This window comes from Rousettus aegyptiacus, unplaced genomic scaffold (genome assembly GCF_014176215.1).
Source record: "Rousettus aegyptiacus isolate mRouAeg1 unplaced genomic scaffold, mRouAeg1.p scaffold_m13_p_9, whole genome shotgun sequence".
In the NCBI taxonomy this organism is placed as follows: Eukaryota; Metazoa; Chordata; class Mammalia; order Chiroptera; family Pteropodidae; genus Rousettus; species Rousettus aegyptiacus.
The window spans coordinates 73,372,912-73,394,768 of NW_023416312.1; the positions used below are offsets into that span (position 1 = coordinate 73,372,912).

The 21,857-nt window shown below is 38.4% G+C and overlaps 1 protein-coding gene across 2 annotated transcripts in view; it reads right to left on the reverse strand.

Moving 5' to 3' along the window:
* Positions 1-21,857, reverse strand: part of LOC107506457 (A-kinase anchor protein 17B) — a 145,926-nt gene that overhangs the window by 21,233 nt on the left and 102,836 nt on the right. Inside the window, exon 1 of one of the 2 annotated variants that reach the window (XM_016137151.2) lies at positions 1,091-1,412. The exons of the other annotated variant lie outside the window; for it this stretch is intronic. The gene's annotated coding sequence lies outside the window, so the exon portion shown is untranslated. Of the gene's footprint in view, positions 1-1,090; positions 1,413-21,857 lie in introns of those variants that run through there. 2 annotated transcript variants of the gene reach the window in all.

The window sequence follows — 21,857 nt, forward strand, 5'->3', positions numbered from 1 at the left end:
AAAAAGCAAACAAACAAACAAAACAGAACTTGAGAGGTCCCAACTATAGAGGTTTTCTCAGCATGATGACTAAACCCTACTAATTATGCTGCACAAGTTTACGCTCTTTCAATAGCATCAACTTCCAAAGTTTGATTACAGGCAGGCAAGAAAACAGTGCAAAAATGGGCATGACATTTAAGACCTCATTCTCAATATAGAAAAGACAGAGAAAAAAGGCCCGAAGGGTAACCAGTCCTCATACTGGAACCTGGTTTTCCAATACAAGTCACTCCTCCGAGCTGGGGGCATTGCAAAGTTCTCCGGTATTGGTTGGCTTTAAATAAAATCATAAAAAGCAGGAGACCAGATGCAAAGAAGACACGGACCCCAAGGACTGAGACTCCACGATTCCCCCGCGTTCAAGGATGGCAGTTTCTCCTACAGCGTGGGCCTCTCAAACTGGCTTCTTCTCCTAAGCCCCAAATCAATTTGGGAACCCATACCCCGTGCCTTGTGGGAGAGCCCTGCTCTCCCAGTCAGACTGGAAACCGTCTTATAGCACCCGCGCCAGAAATCTCAAGTCAAGATTCTTGACACGTCCCTGAAGCTAAGGACCCGGTCATTAGAGAGGCGGGGGGGGGGGGGGGGGGGGCGGGGGACCCTGCTAATGATTAACTGGATGAGTGCTGCCGGAGCAGGGTGGGGGGCGGGGGGGAGTCTAGCGCCTTGGTCCCTGGCGTATGGATGGAACAGGAGAGTGCACCTTCAGCTCCAGCTAGCACGATGCCAGTCGGCGTACCTCAGGGGAATGCCCCGAGTGACCTCGGCAGGAGCAGCGGCTGGAGCGCCCCCTAGTGTGGCGCCAGGGCCAGAGGAGGTAAAATGAGAGGACAAGGGGAAGAGCCTGAACGATCTGTGGAAAATCTGACTCTGCAGGGGTAGGCGGGGCGACCAGGGTCTCCCGCTCATCCCCTCCCCAAACCCCACCGAGGGTCCAGGGTGGTCCTGTCTCCGAGGCCCCGCAGCTCCCGTAGGCCAGGGCAGCTGGCCGACCGAGCCACAGTGGGACGTGGCCTCCTTCTCTGCCAGCAGAGCTGGGGGCATTTACCGGGAACCTCAGGAGCCGCTGCGTCTCCGCTTGGGTCTCCGCTGAGGTAGCGGATCTGCCTCCTCCGCCTCCACCTCCGCCGCCGCCTCTTTCCAGCTGTCGCAGTCGCACCCGCAATGCTCCGCGTTGCTCCCTGCGACTGTCTGGCGAGGCCAGCTGTCGAAAGGCTCGCGTCTCGAGCGCACAGGGCACACGAGTGTCCCCGTCGTATCCAAGTAAGCGACGCAAGGGTCAGCCTGGTGCGAAAACCCGTGCGCCCTTAGCCGTTGCTGCTTCCCAGGTCCTGGCTGCAGGCTCGCTGGTCTGCTCCGCTAGGTGGGCTCTTGCCCAGCCAATTGCCTCCCCTCGTGGGCTCCGCCCCACGCTGCATCCCTCAACTTGCCTGCTGGACCAATGGCAACAAAGGACTAGTCCCGCCCCCTCTATTCTCCTGGGGCCAATCGCTGTCTACCGGGGAGCCATTCAAGTAGCCCCGCCCCTCTCGTGCGGCAAAGCCGGAGCCAAAGTTTATCCCACTCCTCAATTGCTCCTGGCGATGGCTAGGCTTTTACTGGGTTACCCCATCCCCAACCCTGACACGGAGTTACAATGACTTAGAAGCTACAACTTACCTGGTCTGCCGATCCCAATGCGACCTATTTCTGTTGAGTGAAACAAGAATATGTAAGCTAACGAAGAAGTACTGCTGTCCACCCTGAGGCAGGACTGCTGAGAAATATATACTGTTTGGCCAGAATTTACACATCGCAGGTCCAGAAGAACCTCAAAGGTCATCCGCTGACTCTACCCCCGTACTGTTTTTTGTTTTTGTTTTGGTGGTACATGTCATTGGGTTTTGTGTGGGGGGGGGGAGTTGCTAATTTCACTCTCTTCTGTCAGGGTGCTGGCTTCTATCTCCTAGCACTTTTTTGCGTGCTCATTATGTCCTAAATTGCTCTGTCTCTGCTTATTACCACTGCCTAGCTCAGGTCCTCATCCATTTTGCACAACTGCCAAAGGGTCTCCTAACCAAAGGGCTTGCCTCCAAGCTCGCACCTTCCTGGCTAGCTTTCCAACACTCCTCTCTCTCCTCATCCATTTTACACCAGAAGCCAGAATTGTCTCTAAAACACAATTATGACCATGTTACCACACTGACTTAAAAGCTTACCCCAACCTCAAACCCTTTTCTACTCCCTTTCTGCACCCCCTCCACTTAGCTTTCAGAATAAGATCCCAAACCCACAGCATGGCATATAAAACCCTTGGTGATCTGGCCTTACCTGCCCAGCCTCATTTGTAGCTGTTGCACCTCCAACACAGAGCACTCTACACATCAGGTCAACTGAACTTCCTGTTGTTTCTCAAATGAGCCATGGTCTCCAGCACTTCTAAGCCCTTAATAGAAATTCTGAAATAACCTGTTCCCTGCCCTCCTAAGTCCTGACCTACAGCACACTGATATATTTTATTAGTTCACTGAACACACCTAATGTAACATCTACTATATGTCAAATTCTGGGGGTATAAAAATGTGACTTTAAAATTTTGATTTAATCCTTCCATCAGATGCTTCTGAGTAGAGCGTAATGATTCTACTTCCATTCACATTGCCACATAGACATCAGGCAGCCAATTGGAATGACTGGTTTGGATCAGATTCATCCAAATAACTGAAGAATTTGGGGAAACTAACACAGGAATTTTCTTCCTTGCTGAGTGAAGGGAAGCAGAGTTTGCCACCCCAAGATATGCCTTTTTTTGGATATTGATTACTTTAAGCTGGTTATTTTTAAGAGACAAAAGACTCAAGAAGAGCCTTTTACTTCCCCCTTACCTGTGTGAAGGAATCCAGATAGAAAAATCTGCTTATAGGATTGGAGTTATCACCTTAGCATGATATAAACTAAATGTGGCAGACAGAAAGGAACCTAGCAAACTTTGTTTGTAGACTCTCCCCTGTGTCTCATTGTTTCTGGAGGGCCCGGAAGGCAAACGTTTACCAAATGTTTGCTCTTTCTCATCTACCTGTGAATTGCCCACTTTCTCTTTGAAGTCCCAGACCCCTGCCTCCCTCTCCTTAGTCTAGACTGGTATATCAGCCTCAACTGCCCAATTTGTTCTGAGATCCCATATTCTTAGGGAACCCATATATGTACATACATAATAAATTTGATTATTCTCTTCTGTTAATCTGTCACATGTTAATTTCATTATTAGACCAGCCAAACAAACTTAGAAAAGTAGACGGAAAATTATTTTTCCTCCCCCGCCTGAGCATCATTAAATAATATTCAAACACATTCCGTTAAGTTTGGTAATTGGAACGACTGGTTTGAATTTCAAAGGTTATGGCCCTTTTCCTTTATGTTTAGTTTAACTTACAAAAATCCAACTTGTCAAAGTGTTCTGTATGTGTATGAGTATGTGCTTATTGTGTGTGTGTGTTGGGTTATTTTTCCTTTTCATTTTTCTTTTTAAGATTAGGATAAATCAAACCAACACATTGTACACCTCAAATTTACACAATGTTATTTGTTAATTATATCTCAATGAAAAATATATAAGCAATAAGATCAGGATAGCAAGTTGTACCATACCTTAGGCATTAAAGTTTCTGGATCTAGAGAGAGAACACATGAACAGCACTGTATGTTGTAAAAATGAATCAATTGGAATTGCACAATGACAAAACTTCAGTGTTAGAAGGGATTTTAAAGTTACTTTAATCGAAACCCACCCTAGCTGCTTATAACTACTGCATGGGCAGTTTTTCAGGTTCTATACAAAGTTCTTAGCTCCCTGGCCTCTGAAAGGAGGCTTTGTTCTTCCTTTTAAGATGCATGGCTCTACATAGCTAAGTAATTTGAGGGACACCAAGAATGAATCTTTGTCCAATTTTTTTTTTCCTATAGGGTTAAATGTGTCTTCAGGACCTCTTCTTTTAAAATGAAAATCCCAAAAACATCTCTCTTAGCACTATTTTTTTTGATATGTCTCCTTGGGCAAGGGAAACAAAAGAAAAAATAAATGGAACTATATCAAACTAAAAAGTTTTTGCACAATGAAGAAAATCATCAACAAAATGAAAAGACAATCTACTAAATAGGAGGAGATATTCACCAGTGATACATCTGATAAGGGATTAATATTCGAACTATATAAGGAATTCATACAACTTAATACCGAAAAAAAACCTGCAAACAATCCAATTAAAAAATGGGCAGAGAATCTAAACAGACGTTTTCCCAAAGAGGGCATGCAGATGGCCAATACACATATGAAAAGATGCTCAACATCGCTAATCATCAGGAAAATGCAAATTAAAACCACAATGAGATATTACCTCACACCTGTCAAAATGGCTATCATCAATAAATTGACAAACAAGTGGTGACGATGTGGAGAAAAGGAAACCTTCATGCACTGTTGGTGGGATCGGAAATTGGTGCAGCAACTATAGACAACAGTATGGAGGTTCCTCAAAAAACTAAAGAGAACTACCATATTACCCAGCAATTCACTTCTAGGTATTTATCCAAAGACATCCAAAACACTAATTTAAAAAGATTTACGTAGCCATATGTTCATTTCACCATTATTTACAATAGCCAAGATATAAAAGTGACATAAGCATCTGTCAATAGACAAATGGATAAAAAAGAGCTGGTACATATATACAATGGAATATTACTCAGCCAGAAAAAAAAACAAGGTCTTGCCATTTGCGACATGAATAAGCCTAAAGGCTATTATGCCTAATGAAATCAGTCAGACAGTGAAAGACAACTACCATATAATTTCACTTACATGTGAGATATAAATAAATAAATAAATAAATAAATAAATAAGCAAGCAAGCAAGCAAGCAAGCAACCAACCAACCAACCAAACGAAGCAGAAATAAACTCATAGATACAGAGAATAAATTAATGATTGTCATATGGGAGGAGGCTGGGGGATGGGTGAAAAGGGCTAAAGGAATTAAGAAGTACAAAGTTGTACTTATATAATGGTCACAGGAGTGTAAATTATCGCATAGGGAATATAGTCAATAATATTATAATAACTATGTACAGTGCTAGAAGGGTACTAGACTTATCAGGGTGATCACTTTGTGAGTTATATAGATGTCCAATCACGATACTGTACACTTGAAGCTAATAAAATATTGTATGCAAACTATTATTGAAAATATTTAAAATATTATTAAGTAACATTACTTTTCAATTACAGTTGACATACAATATTATATTAGTTCGGGTGTACAACATAGTGATTAGACATCCATATAACTCACTAAGCGATCACCCCAAGAAATCTAGTACCCCACTGACACCATAGTTGTTACAATATTATTGACTGTATTCCTTATTCTGTACTTTCTATCTTATGACTATTTGTAACTATCAATTTGTACCTCCTATTCCCTTCCCCCTTTTTCACTGACCCCCCCTAACACCCTTTCCATCTGGCAACCCTCAAAATGTTCCCTGTGTCTATGGGTTTGTTCCACTTTTTGTTCTTATTAATTGTGTTCTTTATATTCCACACGGACATGAAATCATATGGCATTTGTCTTTATCTGATTTACTCCACTCGGCACAATACTCTCTAGGTCCATCATGAAGTATCTTTTTCCATCCCTTTACTTTTAGTCTGTATCTGTCTTTTAATCTGAAGAGAGTCTCATAGGCAGCATATGAAGGGGTCTGTCTTTTTATTCACTCAGCCGCCCTATCTTTTTGATTGGATCATTTAATTCTTTTTCATTTAAACTACTGGTTGATAGATATGTCATTATTGCCATTATTTATTCACATTTTTGATATGTATTTTTTCTTCTTCTTTAAGAAGTTCTTCCAGCATTTCCTGTAATGCCGGCTTGGTGGCGATGAACTCCTTTAGCTCTTTCTGGGAAGCTCTTTATCTGTCCTCAATTCTAAATGATGGCTTTGCTGGGTGGAATAATCTTGGTTATAGTTCCTTGCTTTTCATCACCTTAACTATTTTGTGCCAAGCCCTTCTGGCTTGCAATGTTTCTGTTGAGAAACTAGTTGACAGTCTTACAGAGCTCCCTTATAAGTAACAAGTTGATTTTCTCTTGCTGCTTTTAAAATTCTCCCTTTGTCTTTAATTTTTGGCATTTCAATGATGATGTGTCTTGGCGTGAGCCTTTTTGGGTTCATCTTGTTTGGGACTCTCTGACCTTTCAGGATTGTATGTCTATTTCCTTCACCAGGTTAGGGAAGTTTTCTGTCATTATTTCTTCAAATAGGTTTTCAATTTCTACTCTGTCTCTTCTCCTTCTGGTATCCCAGTGATGCAAATGTTGTTAAGCTTGATGTTGTCCCAGAGGCTCCTTAAACTATCTTCATTCATTTTGGGGGGTATTCTTTTTTCTTGTTGCTATTCTGATTGGATGTCCTTGGCTACCCCATCCTCTATGTCACTGATTCAATCCTCTATTGAATTCACTCTGTTGATTCCCTCTAATGTATTCTTCATCTCGGATATTGTAGTCTTCATTTCTGACTGGCACCCTTTTATATTTGTCATCTCCATTTTTATGTTTTCTGTCTCTTTGTAAAAGTCTTCACTCAGTTCTACTCTTCCCCTAAGTTCATTGAGCATCCTTGCAGTGTTTTGAACTCTGCATCTGATAGATTGCTTGTTTCCATTTTGTTTAGTTCTTTTTCTGGAACTTTGTTTTTTTCTTGCATGTGGGATATGCTTCTTTGTCTCCCCATTTTGTCTGCCTCCCTGTGTCTGTTTCTATGTATAAGGTATGGCTCCTAAGTCTCCTGGTTTTAGTAGAGTGAACTTATATATTATATAGTAAGTGTCCTGTGGGTCCCAGTGGCACAGTCTTCCCTGGTCACCTGAGTGAGGTATTCAAGGTGTGTCCCTTGCGTGAGTTATGTTTGCCCTCCTGTTGTAACTGAGCCTTAGTTGTTGTTCACATGTCAAGAGGAGGGATTGACTCTTAGGCTGATTGGTTGTGAGGATTGACCAATGAGAAGCTGATCCTACACAGCAGGATCGATTCACTTTGGCAGGGCTCTGATGCCTTCCCACTCTGCCCTTCAGGTGTGTCCTCCTCAGATGCAGCCCTGGGTGGTACTCTGGCTCCAGTCAAATCTAGCTGCTGGGTGTGCTGGACCAAGGGCCTCCTGGGAGGGTTCCAGCTACATGCCAAGTCTAGCCGCATCCTGTGCACTTTCTGGGACCACCTGGTAAGACTCACCAAACAATCCACATATTGTTGCCACCTGTGCTGGAGTTATAGGCTCCTTGAGAAGCCAAGTCAGGAAACAACACTGGCTGCCGCTAGTGCTGGGCTTGAGGCTGCTGAGCATGCCAAGGCCAGACTCTGCTTCTTTGGGTTTTGTGAGCCTTTGAAAGATTTTAGGAAAGTCTATAGCAGGAGCCAAGATAGGATATTTGTATGGAATAAACCACTGGAGGCAGCTTGTGTGGGCCCACCATATGGGAAAAGCAGAGCCTCAAAGAATCACCTGGGTGGAGCTACCTGTATTATCCAGGTTGATGGTGACTTTCAGCAAGTAAGGCTGGCCATGGGTCCTTTAGGAGGAACAGTCTTCAACTTGCCACAGCCCTCCATCTCGCTCAGCCATAAATCTACTGGTTTTCACAGCCAGAGACTATGTGGACTTCTATTCCCAGTACCAGAACCCTGGGCTGGGGAGCCCAGTGTGCAGCCAGGACCCCTTGCTCCTTGGGTGAGGGAGGGAGCTCTGCAGCCAAGATAGCCCTCCTGATTCTTGATCGATTCTTGATTACCCCACACAGTTATTTTAGGAGTAGGCCATTTTGTGTCTCCAACCCTCCTTCCAGTTTGAGGTGACCTCTTTTGTTTGTCCCTAGTTGTAGGGCTTCTGTTCATCCAGCCCTCAGACAACTCCCAGTGATGGTTGCTCAGTAGTTTCATTATAATCTTGGCATGGTTATAAGCGGAGGTGTGCACAGCCTCTACCTTCTACGCCATCTTGACTAGTCCCCTCAGAATCAACTTTTTAAAAAATGCAAATCCCACTGGGAAGAGCCACTTGCTAACATTTACTAGCTATTAACACTAGGACAAGAAAAATAGTATAGATAATTTTTTTTAATTTAAGTTACTTGTATCAAATTGCAGTTTTTAAAGTGTTTTCACTTATTTAGTCATTTTCAATCCTCATAGTAACCTGAGTATATATCTTGATTTCCATTTTCCAGGGGAGGAAGCTAAGACTCATCTAGGTTAAATCATCCTCAGGGTATTCGAATTCCAGTTCTGTCATTAACCTTGGGCAAGTGACCATGACACTGCAGGCCTCAGTTTCCCCATAAATAAAATCAAATCAGATGCTTCCCAAGATTCCTTTCAACTCTATCTATAATCCCTCTACTCTTTCTGGATGAGATCAGGGCACTGGGGGCTAGAGCATTTTCATGGTAGCTGGAAATAATTTGGGCACTAAGGTACTTTTTGGAAAAGACAATCTCTGGTGGAAAGCCCAAGGAGACAACATGAGAGCAGTGAATATTACAAGGAAGAAAATCTAAGAAAGGAACGATAAGAAGCCTTGAACTCCAAACTTACCAATTCCCTAGGTCTATAATATAACCACTTCAATTCAAATTTTGAACTAAAAATTCCAATTCACTTTCTTTACTGATTAAAGAATCTTCTATGTAAACCTTAATTAAAGTCTGCTTTGCAAAGTATTTTATCATATTCAGACAATAATTACTACAATTAATTGCATAAGGAAATTTGTTGCACATCCCTACTTACTCCATATAGCAAAAGGGAAGATAAGAAATTAAAGCCTGAGGAAGTCATTTGTAGGGAAAAACCAACAGACAAATGGATATATTCTAATACTTTATGCAGATCCAGTGGTGACACACTCCCTGCTCCAACTCATTCATTTGCTAGAGGAGCACTGAGAGGCAACTAATTTAATGACTCCATACTTTCTTAATTTTACTAAGCAAATACAAGTTTTATGCCTAATGTAAAAGGAATTTAAGATGCCAAGTGAAAAGTGGTGATCTTTAAATTGGTCGCCAAGAACCTGAAAGCTAATTCCTAAGATAATAAACCCACTTAATAGTCTGTTCTTTTTGGAGTGATTAAAAACATGTTTAATTGCAGTAGAATCATTTTGGCTTACAGACATATAATCGTTTTTTTTTTTTTTTTTTTTAAGTAAATGGCTCTAAAGTCAGAATAAATAACACAATCTACTTAACTGAGTTATTATAAGGGTCAATAATTGATTTAAAGGGTTTTGGAAGTTTTATAAAATAATGGCCTGGCAATCAGGAAACAACTTATATTTAGCTTAGGCTCTTTCTTCAGAAACTATGTGGTTTATAGTGATTTATTTCACTTCTCAAGGGCTCAGTTTCTCCATCTGTAACATTAAAGGGAATTGGGCTAGAGAATCTCTATTCTTCATATCTAACATACTAATACTCTACTCACCATTATTATCTCCTTTTTTAGTAACTTAAAACAGCAACAATTTACTTTTGGCTTTCCTAAAATTGGATTCCTAGAAAATTTTCCAAAATGTTCTACTGTTTTCCAGACACAGTCACTTAAGCATACTTACCCCAACAAAACTATCTAAATATTAATATGTAAAATATAATGCACATATAGAAAGAAGGAAAAATAGAATCTAGATTTTCACAGTTGTGAACAAGTAAATGGAAGCCATTTCTTCGTAATTTCAGACCCATACTTTTCTCTTCCCATTTTTTCCATGCTTTTCTTTTCCAAGGATTTTATCACTCTGCCTCCTCTCTAAAATGAATCTGGGACTATTTCTATAAGGAGTTAAGATGAGATGCTTCAAAAGAAAAATGACATTATATGGAGAGGAAGAAAAGTGGAATACAAAATTGTATATACTATATAATCTCGACTGGGCTAGAAAATAGTGCATATACTAAAGATTAGATTGCCTACCAAAAGGTTAACAGGTTGTTCTTTAGCTACAGTATTGAGGGTTAGATTTTCACCTGTACTCTAGCTTTTTTATTTACATTTTATTTACATTTTTTATTTACATAGTACATTTTTATTCACAATACATGAGCGTGTATTGTGTTTATAATGTGTGTGTATATATAAATATATATATATATCTTTAGCAAAAGAACAGGGTGACTTGTTTTTACAGACAGCATAGAGTAGTGGTTCAAATAGTAGAGTCAGATTGCCTGAGTTTGACTCAAGGAGGACTTACCAACTGTGAACTTGGCCAAGTTACTTAACCCCTCTGAGACTCAGTTTCCCACCTATAAGATGGCCATAATACTAATAAAGGACCTACCTCATAGAGTTATTTTCAAGATTTAATTAACTACTCCATTTAAGTGCTTAGAACATTTTAAGCACTCAATATTAGCCACTATTTAAAATGTTAAACATTTATTGTAAATATAATATATTCATGTTATTTTTTTAAAAAAAACAGTACAGAGGATTTTAAAATAAAAAGTAAAATGCAGAAGTATGCCTAGTTTTTCCCCTCTTTAACCCCAGCCTTATTCCTAGAATTAACCACTGTTAACAGCTTCTTATGCTTCCTTCCAGAAATTTAAAAGCAAATGCAAACATGTATCTTTTAAACATACACAATGCACCCACACAGAATCATAATATACATATATACTTTTTCACCTTGTTTTTTCACTTAATGATCCCTCTTGAAGATCATTCTCTAGCAGAAATATCCAGATTTACTTTTTTTGTGGTAAAAAACACAGAACATAAAATTTGTCATTTTAGCCATTTCTAAGTGTACAGTTCAAAAGTGCTAAGTATATTCACATTGTTGTGAAATAGATCTCCAGAACTTTTTTGTCTGGCAAATATGAAACTCCATAGTTTCCCTTTAAAAATTTCCTTTTTTCCTCCACCCCCAACCTCTGGTGCCATTATTCTGCTTTCTGTCTATGAATTTAACTAATTTAGATAACTCATATGTAAATGGAATCATACAGTATTTGTCTTTTCGACTGGTTTACTTCACCTAACATAACGTCCTCACGTTTCATCCACGTCATAGTATGTGACAGAATTTCTTTCTTTTTTAAGGCTGAAAAACATTTCATCATATTTATTTATCCATTTTTTATCCATTATCACATTTTATTTATCCATTCATCCATCTGTGGACATTTAGGTTGCTTCCACCTCCCGACTATTGTGAATACTGCTGCTGTGAACATGGGTATACACATCTCTTTGAAAGCCTTCTTTCAGTTCTTTTGGATATTGGCCCAGAAGTGATATTGCTAGATCATATAATAGCTCTACTTTTAAGTTTTTAAAGGAACCGCTATACTGTTTTCCACAGCAGCTGCACGATTTTACATTTTCACGAACAGTGTACAAATGTTTCAATTTCTCCACATCCTGGCCAACACTTGTTTGTTGTTTTATAGTTGTCATCCTAATGGGAGAGAGTGATTTATTCCTCATTTTTAGCAGCTATGCAGGGTTTTGTGGTATGGAAAAAACCCTATCAATGGACAGTTTGTTGGAGTTTGGTCTTCAGGTATTTCAAATAATGCTGTAATGAACATTCATGTATAAATATGTGTATATAAATGTTGGGTACTTTTTAGTAGAAGGATTCCCAAGAAAAGGAGTATATGCGTTTTTGGTGACTTGTTATAAAATAGTTTCCTGCTTACAAAAAAGTTGTAATAACACCCATATTTCTTTCACTCAGTAAGCCCAAATGTAATTTGATTGATCATTTCCTTTCAATATATGTGCATATTCCTTTTTCCTGAACTATTTGGAAGTAAATTTATATTTATTGATTTATTGATTTATTTTTATGGTGACATTGGTGAATGAAATCCAATAAATTTCACCTGTATGTATGTATATCTATGTATGTATGTATATGTGTGTACACACACACACACACACACACACTGTGTGTTCACCTCCCATGGTTAGATTTCTTTCTGTCACTACATATTTGATCCCCCTTACCCATCTACTTCCACCCTCCACCCTCCAACCTCCACCCTCCCCCCTCTCCTCGGGTAACCAAAGTCTATTGTCCAGTCAATGAGTCTCAGTTTGTTTGTCTTGTTCATTTGTTGCTTTTACATTTATATCCCACATATAAGTGCTATCATGTGATTTTCAACTTTTTCTGTCTGGCTCATTTCGCTTAGCATGATTTTCTCGAGGTCCATCTATGTCACAAACAGCAGTATTTCATCTCTTCTTATGGCTAAGATTCTATTGTATATATGTACCACTGCTTCTTTCACCAATCATCTGTCATAGGACACTTCGGTTGCTTCAACGTCCTGGCCACCAATGAATAATGCTGCTACTGACATCGGTGTGCAGATATCATTTTGGATATGAGTTTCAGGTCGCTGGGATAAATATGCAGTAGAGGGATACTGGATCATATGGTAGATCAATTCTTAATTTTTAGAGAAACCTCCATACTGTTTACCATAGTAGTTTTACCAATGTGCAGATACACCAGCAGTGCATGAGGGCTCCTTATCCTTTGCATCCTATACAGCATTTGTTATTAATTGTCCTGTTGATTATAGCTATTCTAACAGGTGTGAGATGGGATCTCACTGTGGTTTCCATTTCCATTTCCCTAATAGCTAGCAATGTTGAGCATCTGTCAATATATGTTGGCCATTTGTACGTCATCTAGGGAGAAGTGTCTGTTCAGGTTCTCTGCCCATTTTTTGATTGGATCATTTTTTGTTGTTGTTATTGACATATGAGTTATTTGTATATTTGTATATTAGGCCCTTATTGGAAGCGTTGCTCGCAAATATATTTTCCAATTCACACGGTTATCTCTAACTTATTGACAGTTTCTTTTGCTGAGCAGAAGATTTTTAGTTTGATGTAGTCCCATTCATTTACTTTAGCTTTTACTTCCCTTACCTTTGAGATCAAATTCATAAAATCCTCTTTAAGTCCAAGGTCCTTGAGTTTAGTTCCTATATATTCTTCTATGCATTTTATTGTTTCAGGTCTTATATTCAGGTCCTTAATCCATTTTGAGTTAATTTTGGTGTGTGGTGATAGACAACAATCTAGTCTCATTCATTTTCAGGTGACTTTCCAGTTTTCCCAGCACTATTTATTGAAGAGGCTTTTCTTTCTCCACTGTATGTTCTTCACTTTTTTGACGAAAATTATTTACCCATATAAATACGGGTTTACTTCTGGACTCTCGATTCTGTTCCACTGGACCATGTGTCTGTTTGGTTGCCAATACCATGCCGTTTTGATTACTGTCACTTTGTAGTATAATTTGAAGTTGGGCAGAATGATGCCAGCTTCATTCTTTTTCCTCAGGATGGATTTGACAATTCAGTGTTTTTTGTGCTTCCACACAAATCTGGCGATTTTTTTGTTCAATTTCTTTAAAAAATGTGGATGAGATTTGATACAATTGCATTAAATCTGTATAATGCTTTAGGTAATATGGTCATTTTAACTATGTTGATTCTTCCAATCCAAGAACATGGAATATCTTTCTATTTCTTTGTATCTTCTTCTATTTCTTTTAACAGCATCTTATACTTTTTATTATATGGGTCCTTCACGTGTTTTGGTAGAATTATTTCTAGGTATTTTTTTTTTTTACAATTGCAAAAAGAATGATTTTTTCCACTTCTTTTTCTGACAGTTTGTTGTTAGAGTATAGGAAAGTTATGAATTTTCGAACATTGATTTTGTATTCAGAGACTTTACTGTATTTGCTTATTGTTTCTAGTAGTGTTCTTGTGGAGTCTTTAGGGTTTTCTATATAGAGAATCATGACATCTGCAAACAGTGACAGAATGACTTCATTTCCTATTTTGATGCCTTTTATATCTTTCTCTTGCCTGATTGCACTCATTAGGACCTCCAATGTTATATTGAATAACAATGGCGATACTGTACAACCTTGTCTTGTTCGTGATCTTAGAGGAAAGGTTTTTAGTTTTTCACCATTAAGTAGAATGTTGGCTCAGGGTTTGTCACAGGTAGCCTTTATTATGTTAAGGTATTTATTTACCTTCTAAACCGATTTCGTTAAGTGTTTTGATCATAAGTGGAGGCTGTATCTCATCGAAGGCTTTTTCTGCATCTATTGACATGGTCATATGATTCTTCTTTTTTAATTTGTTTATGTGGTGTATCACATTAACAAGTTGCATATGTTGAACCATCCCTGTGCCCCTGAGACGAAGCCCACTTGATCGTGGTTTATAATCTTTTTAATATGTTGCAGTATTTGAGTCACTAGTATCTTATTTAGGATTTTTGCATCTGTGTTCATGAAAGATGTTGGTCTGTAGTTTTCTTTTTTTGAATTACCTTTATCAGGTTTAGGTATCAGAATAATATTGGCCTCATAAAATAAGTTGGGAAATATTGCCATCTCTTTGATGTTTTGGAAGATTTTGAGGAGAAAAGGTATTAAATCTTCTTTGAATGTTTGGTAGAATTCACTGGTGAAGCCATCTGGTCCTGGACTTTTACTTTTGGTAGTTTTTTGATGATTGTTTCAATTTCCATACTGCTGATCGGTCTATTTAGATGTTCCAGTTCTTCTTGATTTGCTCTGGGAAGGTTGTATATTTCTAAGAACTTGTCCATTTCTTCTAGGTTATTGAATTTGGTGTTATATACATTTTTATAATAATCTTGTATGATCCTTTGTATTTCTGCAGTGTCTGTCATCATTTCCCCTCTTTTAGTCCTGATTTTGTTTATCTGTGTCTTCTCTTTTTTTCTTTAGTGAGTCTAGCCAGGGGTTTGTCAATTTTATAAACCTTCTCAGAGAACCAGCTCTTTGTTGCATATATTTTCTCTATTTGTTCTTTTGTTTTCAATTTCATTTATTTCTGCTCTAATTTTGAAGATTTCTTTTCTTCTGCTGAGTTTAGGCTTCCTTTGTTCTTCCTTTTCTAGTTTTTTAAGATGAAACATCAGGTTGTGTATTTGGGCTCATTCTTGTTTTTGGAAATAGGCCTGTAAAGATATGAACTTTCCTCTTATGACCGCTTTTGCCATGTCCCACAAGTTTGATATGTTGTACTATCATTATCATTCGTTTCTGTGTATCTCTTAATCTCTCTTTCTATTTCTTCTCTAACTCAGTTGTTCTTCAGTAGCATGTTCTTTAATCTCCATGTATTTGTGTGTTTTCCTACTTTTTTTATAGAGTTGATCTCTAGTTTAAATCATTATGATCAGATAGTATAGTTGGTATGATTTCAACCCTCTTATGTTTGTTGAGGCTATCTCTGTGTCCCAGTATGTTGTCGATACTTGAGAATGTTCCATGTGCACTGGAAAAGAATGTATAAGCAGCTCTGTAAATGTCAATTCTGTCCAGTTGGTCTAATGTGTCATTTAAGGATATTATTTCCTTATTGATTTTCCGTTTGGATGATCTGTCCACATCTGACAGTGGGGTATTTAGGTCCCCTTCTATGATAGTGTTTTGTTCTGTTTCTCCCTTTAGTTCTGTTAGTAATTGCTTTACGTATTTCAGAGCTCCCTGATTGGGAGCATAGATATTAAGAAGTGTTATGTCTTCTTGATATATGATCCCCCTTATCATTATGAAGTGTCCCTCAGTGTCTTTCTTTACCTTTTTTATTTTGAAGCCTGTTTCATATGATATTAGCAGTGCTACTCCCGCTTTTCTCTGAATGTCATTTGCTTGAAATATCATTTTTCATCCTTTCACTAAATTCTCCCTTAAATATGAAGGAGGAGTTAAAACCTTTTCAGACATACAAAAATTGAGGGAGCTCATCACTACGAGGCCTGCTTTTCAGAAAATACTGCAAGGGGTCAGCTCAACTAAAACAAAATGACAATAAAAAAAACATAATTAGGAGTAAGGTGACTATCAGGATATAGAAGCAGAGGATGCAACCCTTACTAAGAACAGGGCATTATAAGCTTTAACAATAAGAGATTTGCTATAGCAAGATAATAATGAATGTTAGCATACATAGGGACAAATTGAGATAACAATGAATGAAAAGGTGAGGATACAAAGATGCAAATTTGCAAACAGGAATGGAGATAAGTCACATGCAGAAGAAAATGCATGGCTCTGTGTGTGTGTGTGTGTAACTATCCTTTACATATTTGTAATGGTAACCACACACCAAAGATTCAGAACAGACGTATATTACAGAAAACAAGAAGGAACAGAGGGAAAATCCACAAAACCCAACCAAAATAAAGGAAACAGAAAAAGGACAAAGAAGCAATGGAGACACTGAGCTACCAGAAAGCAAAAGATAAAATGGCTATAAGAAGACCTTATATTACAATAATCACCCTAAACATGAATGGACTGAAGTCACTAATAAAAAGGCACAGAGTTGCAAATTGAATCAAAAAACCAAACCTAAATATATGCTGCCTCCAGGAGATACATCTAGGCTCCAAAGACAAATATAGACTCACAGTGGAAGGGTAGAAAAATGATATTTCAAGCAAATGACATTCAGAGAAAAGCAGGAGTAGCACTGCTAATATCAGATGAAACAGGCTTCAAAATAAAAAAGGTAAAGAAAGACACTGAGGGACACTTCATAATGATAAGGGGGATCATATATCAAGAAGACATAACACTTCTTACTATCTATGCTCCCAATCAGGGAGCCCTGAATACGTAAAGCAATTACTAACAGAACTAAAGGGAGAAACAGAACAAACACTATCATAGAAGGGGACCTAAATACCCCACTGTGTGATGTGGACAGATCATCCAAACGGAAAATCAATAAGGAAATAATATCCTTAAATGACACATTAGACCAACTGGACAGAATTGACATTTACAGAGCTGCTTATACATTCTTTTCCAGTGCACATGGAACATTCTCAAGTATCGACAACATACTGGGACACAGAGATAGCCTCAACAAACATAAGAGGGTTGAAATCATACCAACTATACTATCTGATCATAATGATTTAAACTAGAGATCAACTCTATAAAAAAAAGTAGGAAACACACAAATACATGGAGATTAAAGAACATGCTACTGAAGAACAACTGAGTTAGAGAAGAAATAGAAAGAGAGATTAAGAGATACACAGAAACGAATGATAATGATAGTACAACATATCAAACTTGTGGGACATGGCAAAAGCGGTCATAAGAGGAAAGTTCATATCTTTACAGGCCTATTTCCAAAAACAAGAATGAGCCCAAATACACAACCTGATGTTTCATCTTAAAAAACTAGAAAGGAAGAACAAAGGAAGCCTAAACTCAGCAGAAGAAAAGAAATCTTCAAAATTAGAGCAGAAAATAAATGAAATTTAAAGCAATAAGAACAATAGAAAAAATAAATGCTACAAAGCTGGTTTTCTGAGAAGGTTAATAAAATTGACAAACCCCTGGCTAGACTCACTAAAGAAAAAATAGAAAGGACACAAATAAAATCAGGGATGAAAGAGGGGAAATTTCTATAGAAACTGTAGAAATACAAAAGATTATACAAGAATACTATGAAAAAGTATATAACACCAAATATAATAACCTAGAAGAAATGGACCAGTTCTTGGAAAAATACAACCTTTCTAGACTGAATTAAGAAGAACTGGCGGGGGGGGGGGGGGAGGCGAGGAGGATTCCACGGAAACATGGCGGAGTGAGAGACATCCTTAGATCTTTCCCCTTGTAACAACAATGAACTGAACATCTAAAACTCAAAAAAAAATCACCAAAAGTGCACACCAGCATGTCTGAGCATGGAATCTGCACATATGAGCGAGCTACCCACAGGTCAGAACCCCCGGGTGTAGGGTGGTTAGACTGGGAGTAATAAAGAAGCTGCCTCTCGCAGGCGCCAGAGCTCCCTGTAGGAGGAGGGGGAGGGGTGGAGGCACAGCAACTTTCCTGAACAACTCTGCCGGAAGTGCCAGGGCTTGTATCCAGCCAACCTGAGGGCCCTGTTATTAGGGCAGAAAGCGGAAAGAAGCGGAGTGGGACCACAGAGAAACAACAGCTGATTTTTACCTGCCTGGGTTGCAAAACCAAGGCTGAGCTGCAGCTCCCAACCCCTAACCCAGAGGGCCCCTCTCTCCATACCACCGGAGACCGATCATCACGGAGCCCAAGGAGAATCTGAGCAAAGGCTTGACGAACTGAAGCTACCTCTCGCAGACTCTGGAGCTCCCTGCAGGAGGAGGGGGAGGGCAGAAGGAGCACAAGTTTGAGGCGAGTTCTCTAAACAGTTCTGCCTTGGAAAGCTGTGAGCTGTGGCCGGCCAGCTACAAGGCACAATTATCAGGGCAGAACTGCATAGAACAATAGCTGATTTTTACTGGCACAGGTCTAACAGAGGCTAAGCTGCAGCCCCTTATCCCCTAGTTCCCAGCCCCCAGCCTCTGATGCAGAGGGCCCCTCCCCCATACCCTCTGAAACTAGTCACAGCAGAGCCCCAGGGCAGTCTGAACGAATGCTACAGAAACGTCTAGGGATCCAAGGGGCTTAGACGCCACCTTCTGGAACCAAAGAATAGCGCCTTCTTTGCAAAAGGCTAAAGAGAGACCTTTATTTAATAAATCTTCTTTCTGGAAAAACAACAGAATACACTTTCATTAATGACCAGACAGAGAAAGTCCATTATAAACACCATGAACAACCAAGGTTGACAAGGCATCTCAGAATGAAAGAGGAAAAATCTCCAGAAAATAAGCTTACAGATAGAAATGTGCTACTTAAAAGACAGCGAGTTCAGGATGGTACTTCTGAAAAAATCAATGCGATCCAAAACAAATCATATCAACAATTTCAGGAATAAAAGAAAAAAGCCAACTAGATGAGCAGAGCAAGGAGATTGAAACCCTTAAGAAGAACAGAATAGATATTCTGAAGATGAAGAACACGCTGCAAGAGTTGAAAAATGAAATAGCAAGCTTGGGAAATAGAGTCGACTAAATAGGGGAAAGAATCAGTGATATCGAAGACAGAAATCTAGAAATAAATCATAAGGAAGAAGAGAGAAACTGAAGAATAAAAAATAATGAAAGAGAAGTTCAAGAACTAGCTGATACCATCAGGAGAGGAAACATAAGACTAATGGGCATTACCGAAGGTGAGGAAAAGGAGCGAAGACTAGAAAGCATTTTCAGACAAATAGTTGATGAGAATGTCCCAAATCTCAGGAATGTGCTGGAACTTGGAATTCAAGAAGTCAACAGAACGCCCAATTATCTCAACCCCAAAAGGCCTTCACTAAGACACATTGCATTATAGTTCTCGAAAATTAAAGACAAAAATAGAATTCTCAGGGCAGCAGGGAAAGATGGTAACTTATAAAGGAAACCCATTAGATTACCATGGGACTTCTCAGCACAGGACTTTACAAGCCAGAAAGAATAGAACCAAATATTTACACTATTAAGTGAAAGGAAACTATCAGCCTAAAATAATGTATCCAGCTAGATCTCCTTTAGATATAAAGGCGGAAATTAAGGCATTTCCAGACATACAAAATTTGAGAGAATTCTCCACTATGAGGCCTGCACTAAAGAAAATTCTGAAGGGAGTCAGCTCACTTAAAACAAAATAATACAAAATAACAAAATACATATTTGGAAGTGTAAAGTGACTATCAGGCAAATAGAAGCAGAGGAGTGCAATCCTTATTAAAGCAAGGCATTATAGCTTAAATAATAAGAAGTGAATTGTTATAACAAGATGGTAATGAACGTTCAGTATACATAGGGACAAACTGAGACAAAAATGACTGATAAAGGGAGGATTCAAAGATGCAAATTCACAACGGGGAATGGAGAGAAGACAAGCTTAGAAGAAAACAAACGACTGTATATATATATATATATATATATATATATATATATATATATATCCTTTACATATTTATAATGGTAACCCCACACCAAAGATTCATAACTGAAATATATAATATGAAACAAGAACCAGAGGCAAACCCCCCCCCAAAAAACAACCAAAATAAATAAAACCAAAAACCATGGACAAGGAAGCAATGGAAATACCGAGCTAACAGAAAGAAAAAGAACAAAATGGCTATAAAAGACTTCATATTTCAATAATCATTCTAAATGAAAATGAACTTAATTCACCAATAAAAGGGCACAGAGTTGCAGAATCGATCAAAAAAACAAAATCCAATCTTATGCTACCTCTAGGAGACATATCTCAGCTCCAAAGACAAATACAGACTCAAAATTAAAGGGTGGAAAGTATTTCAAGAGATCAAGTGATACATAGCAACAAATAATAATGATAATACAACATATCAAAACCTGTGGGACATCGCGAAAGCGGTCATAAGAGGAGAGTTCGTATCATTACAGGCCTACCTCCAAAAACAAAAAGAACAAGCCCAAATACACGACCCAAACTCTTCATCTGAAAAAAAACTAGGAATGAAGGAACAAAAGCAGCCTAAATCAGCAGAAGGAAAGAAATCTTCAAAATTAGAACAGAACTAAATGAAATTGAAAACAAAAGAACAAATAGAAAAAATATATGCAACAAGAGCTGGTTCTCTGAGAAGGTTAATAAAATTGACAAACCTCTAGCTAGACTCACTAAAGAAAAAAAAAGAGGAGGACACAAATAAACAAATCAGGGATTGAAAGAGGTGAAATTACAACTGACATTGCCGAAATACAAAGGATCATGCCTGAATACTATAAAAAAGTATATAACACCAAATTTAATAAACTAGAAAAAATGGACCAGTACTTAGAAAAATGCAACCTTCCCAGACCGAATCAAGAATAATTGGAAATCTAAATAGACTGATTAGCAGTATGGAAATTGAAACAATCATCAAAAAACTACCAAAAAGTGAACGTCCAGGATCAGATGGCTTCACCAGTGAATTCTACCAAACATTCAAAGAAGATTTAATACCTTTTCTCCTCAAAATCTTCCAAAACATCAAAGAGGGGCAATACTTCCCAATTATTTTTTATGAGGCCAATATTATTCTGATACCTAAACCTGATAAAGGTAATACAAAAAAATAAACTACAGACCAATATCACTCATGAACACAGATGCAAAAATCCTTAAAAAAAAAGCTACTAGCGAACGAATACAGCAACCATATAAAAGATTATAAACCCACAACAAGGGGCTTCATCCCAGGGGCATACAGGGCTTAGATGGTTCAACATATGCAATTGATTAATGTGATAAACCATATAAACAAATTAAAAAAAACAGAAGAAACATGTGCTCATATCAATAGATGCAGAAAAAAAGCCTTTTGACGAGATTACAGCCTCCCACTTATGATCAAAACACTAACAAAATTGGTTTTAGAAGGTAAATAAATACCTTATTAATATAATAAAGGCTATCTGTGACAAACCCTCAGACAATATTATACTTAATGATGAAAAACTACAAACCTTTCCTCTAAGATCATGAACAAGGCAAAACTGTCCACTATTTGCCACTGTTATTCAATATAACATCGGAGGGTCCCTAGCGAGTGCAATCGGGCAAGAGAAAGATTATAAAAGGCATCCAAATAGGAAACAAAGAAGTCAACTGTCACTATTTGCAGATGACATGATTCTCTATCTAAAATACCCTAAAGACTCCACAAGAACACTACTAGAAGAGTCAGCAATACAGTAAAGTCTCTGAATACAAAATCAATGTTCAAACATTCATAGCATTCCTATACTCTAATAACAAGCTGTCAGAAAAAGAAGTAGAAAAAATAAT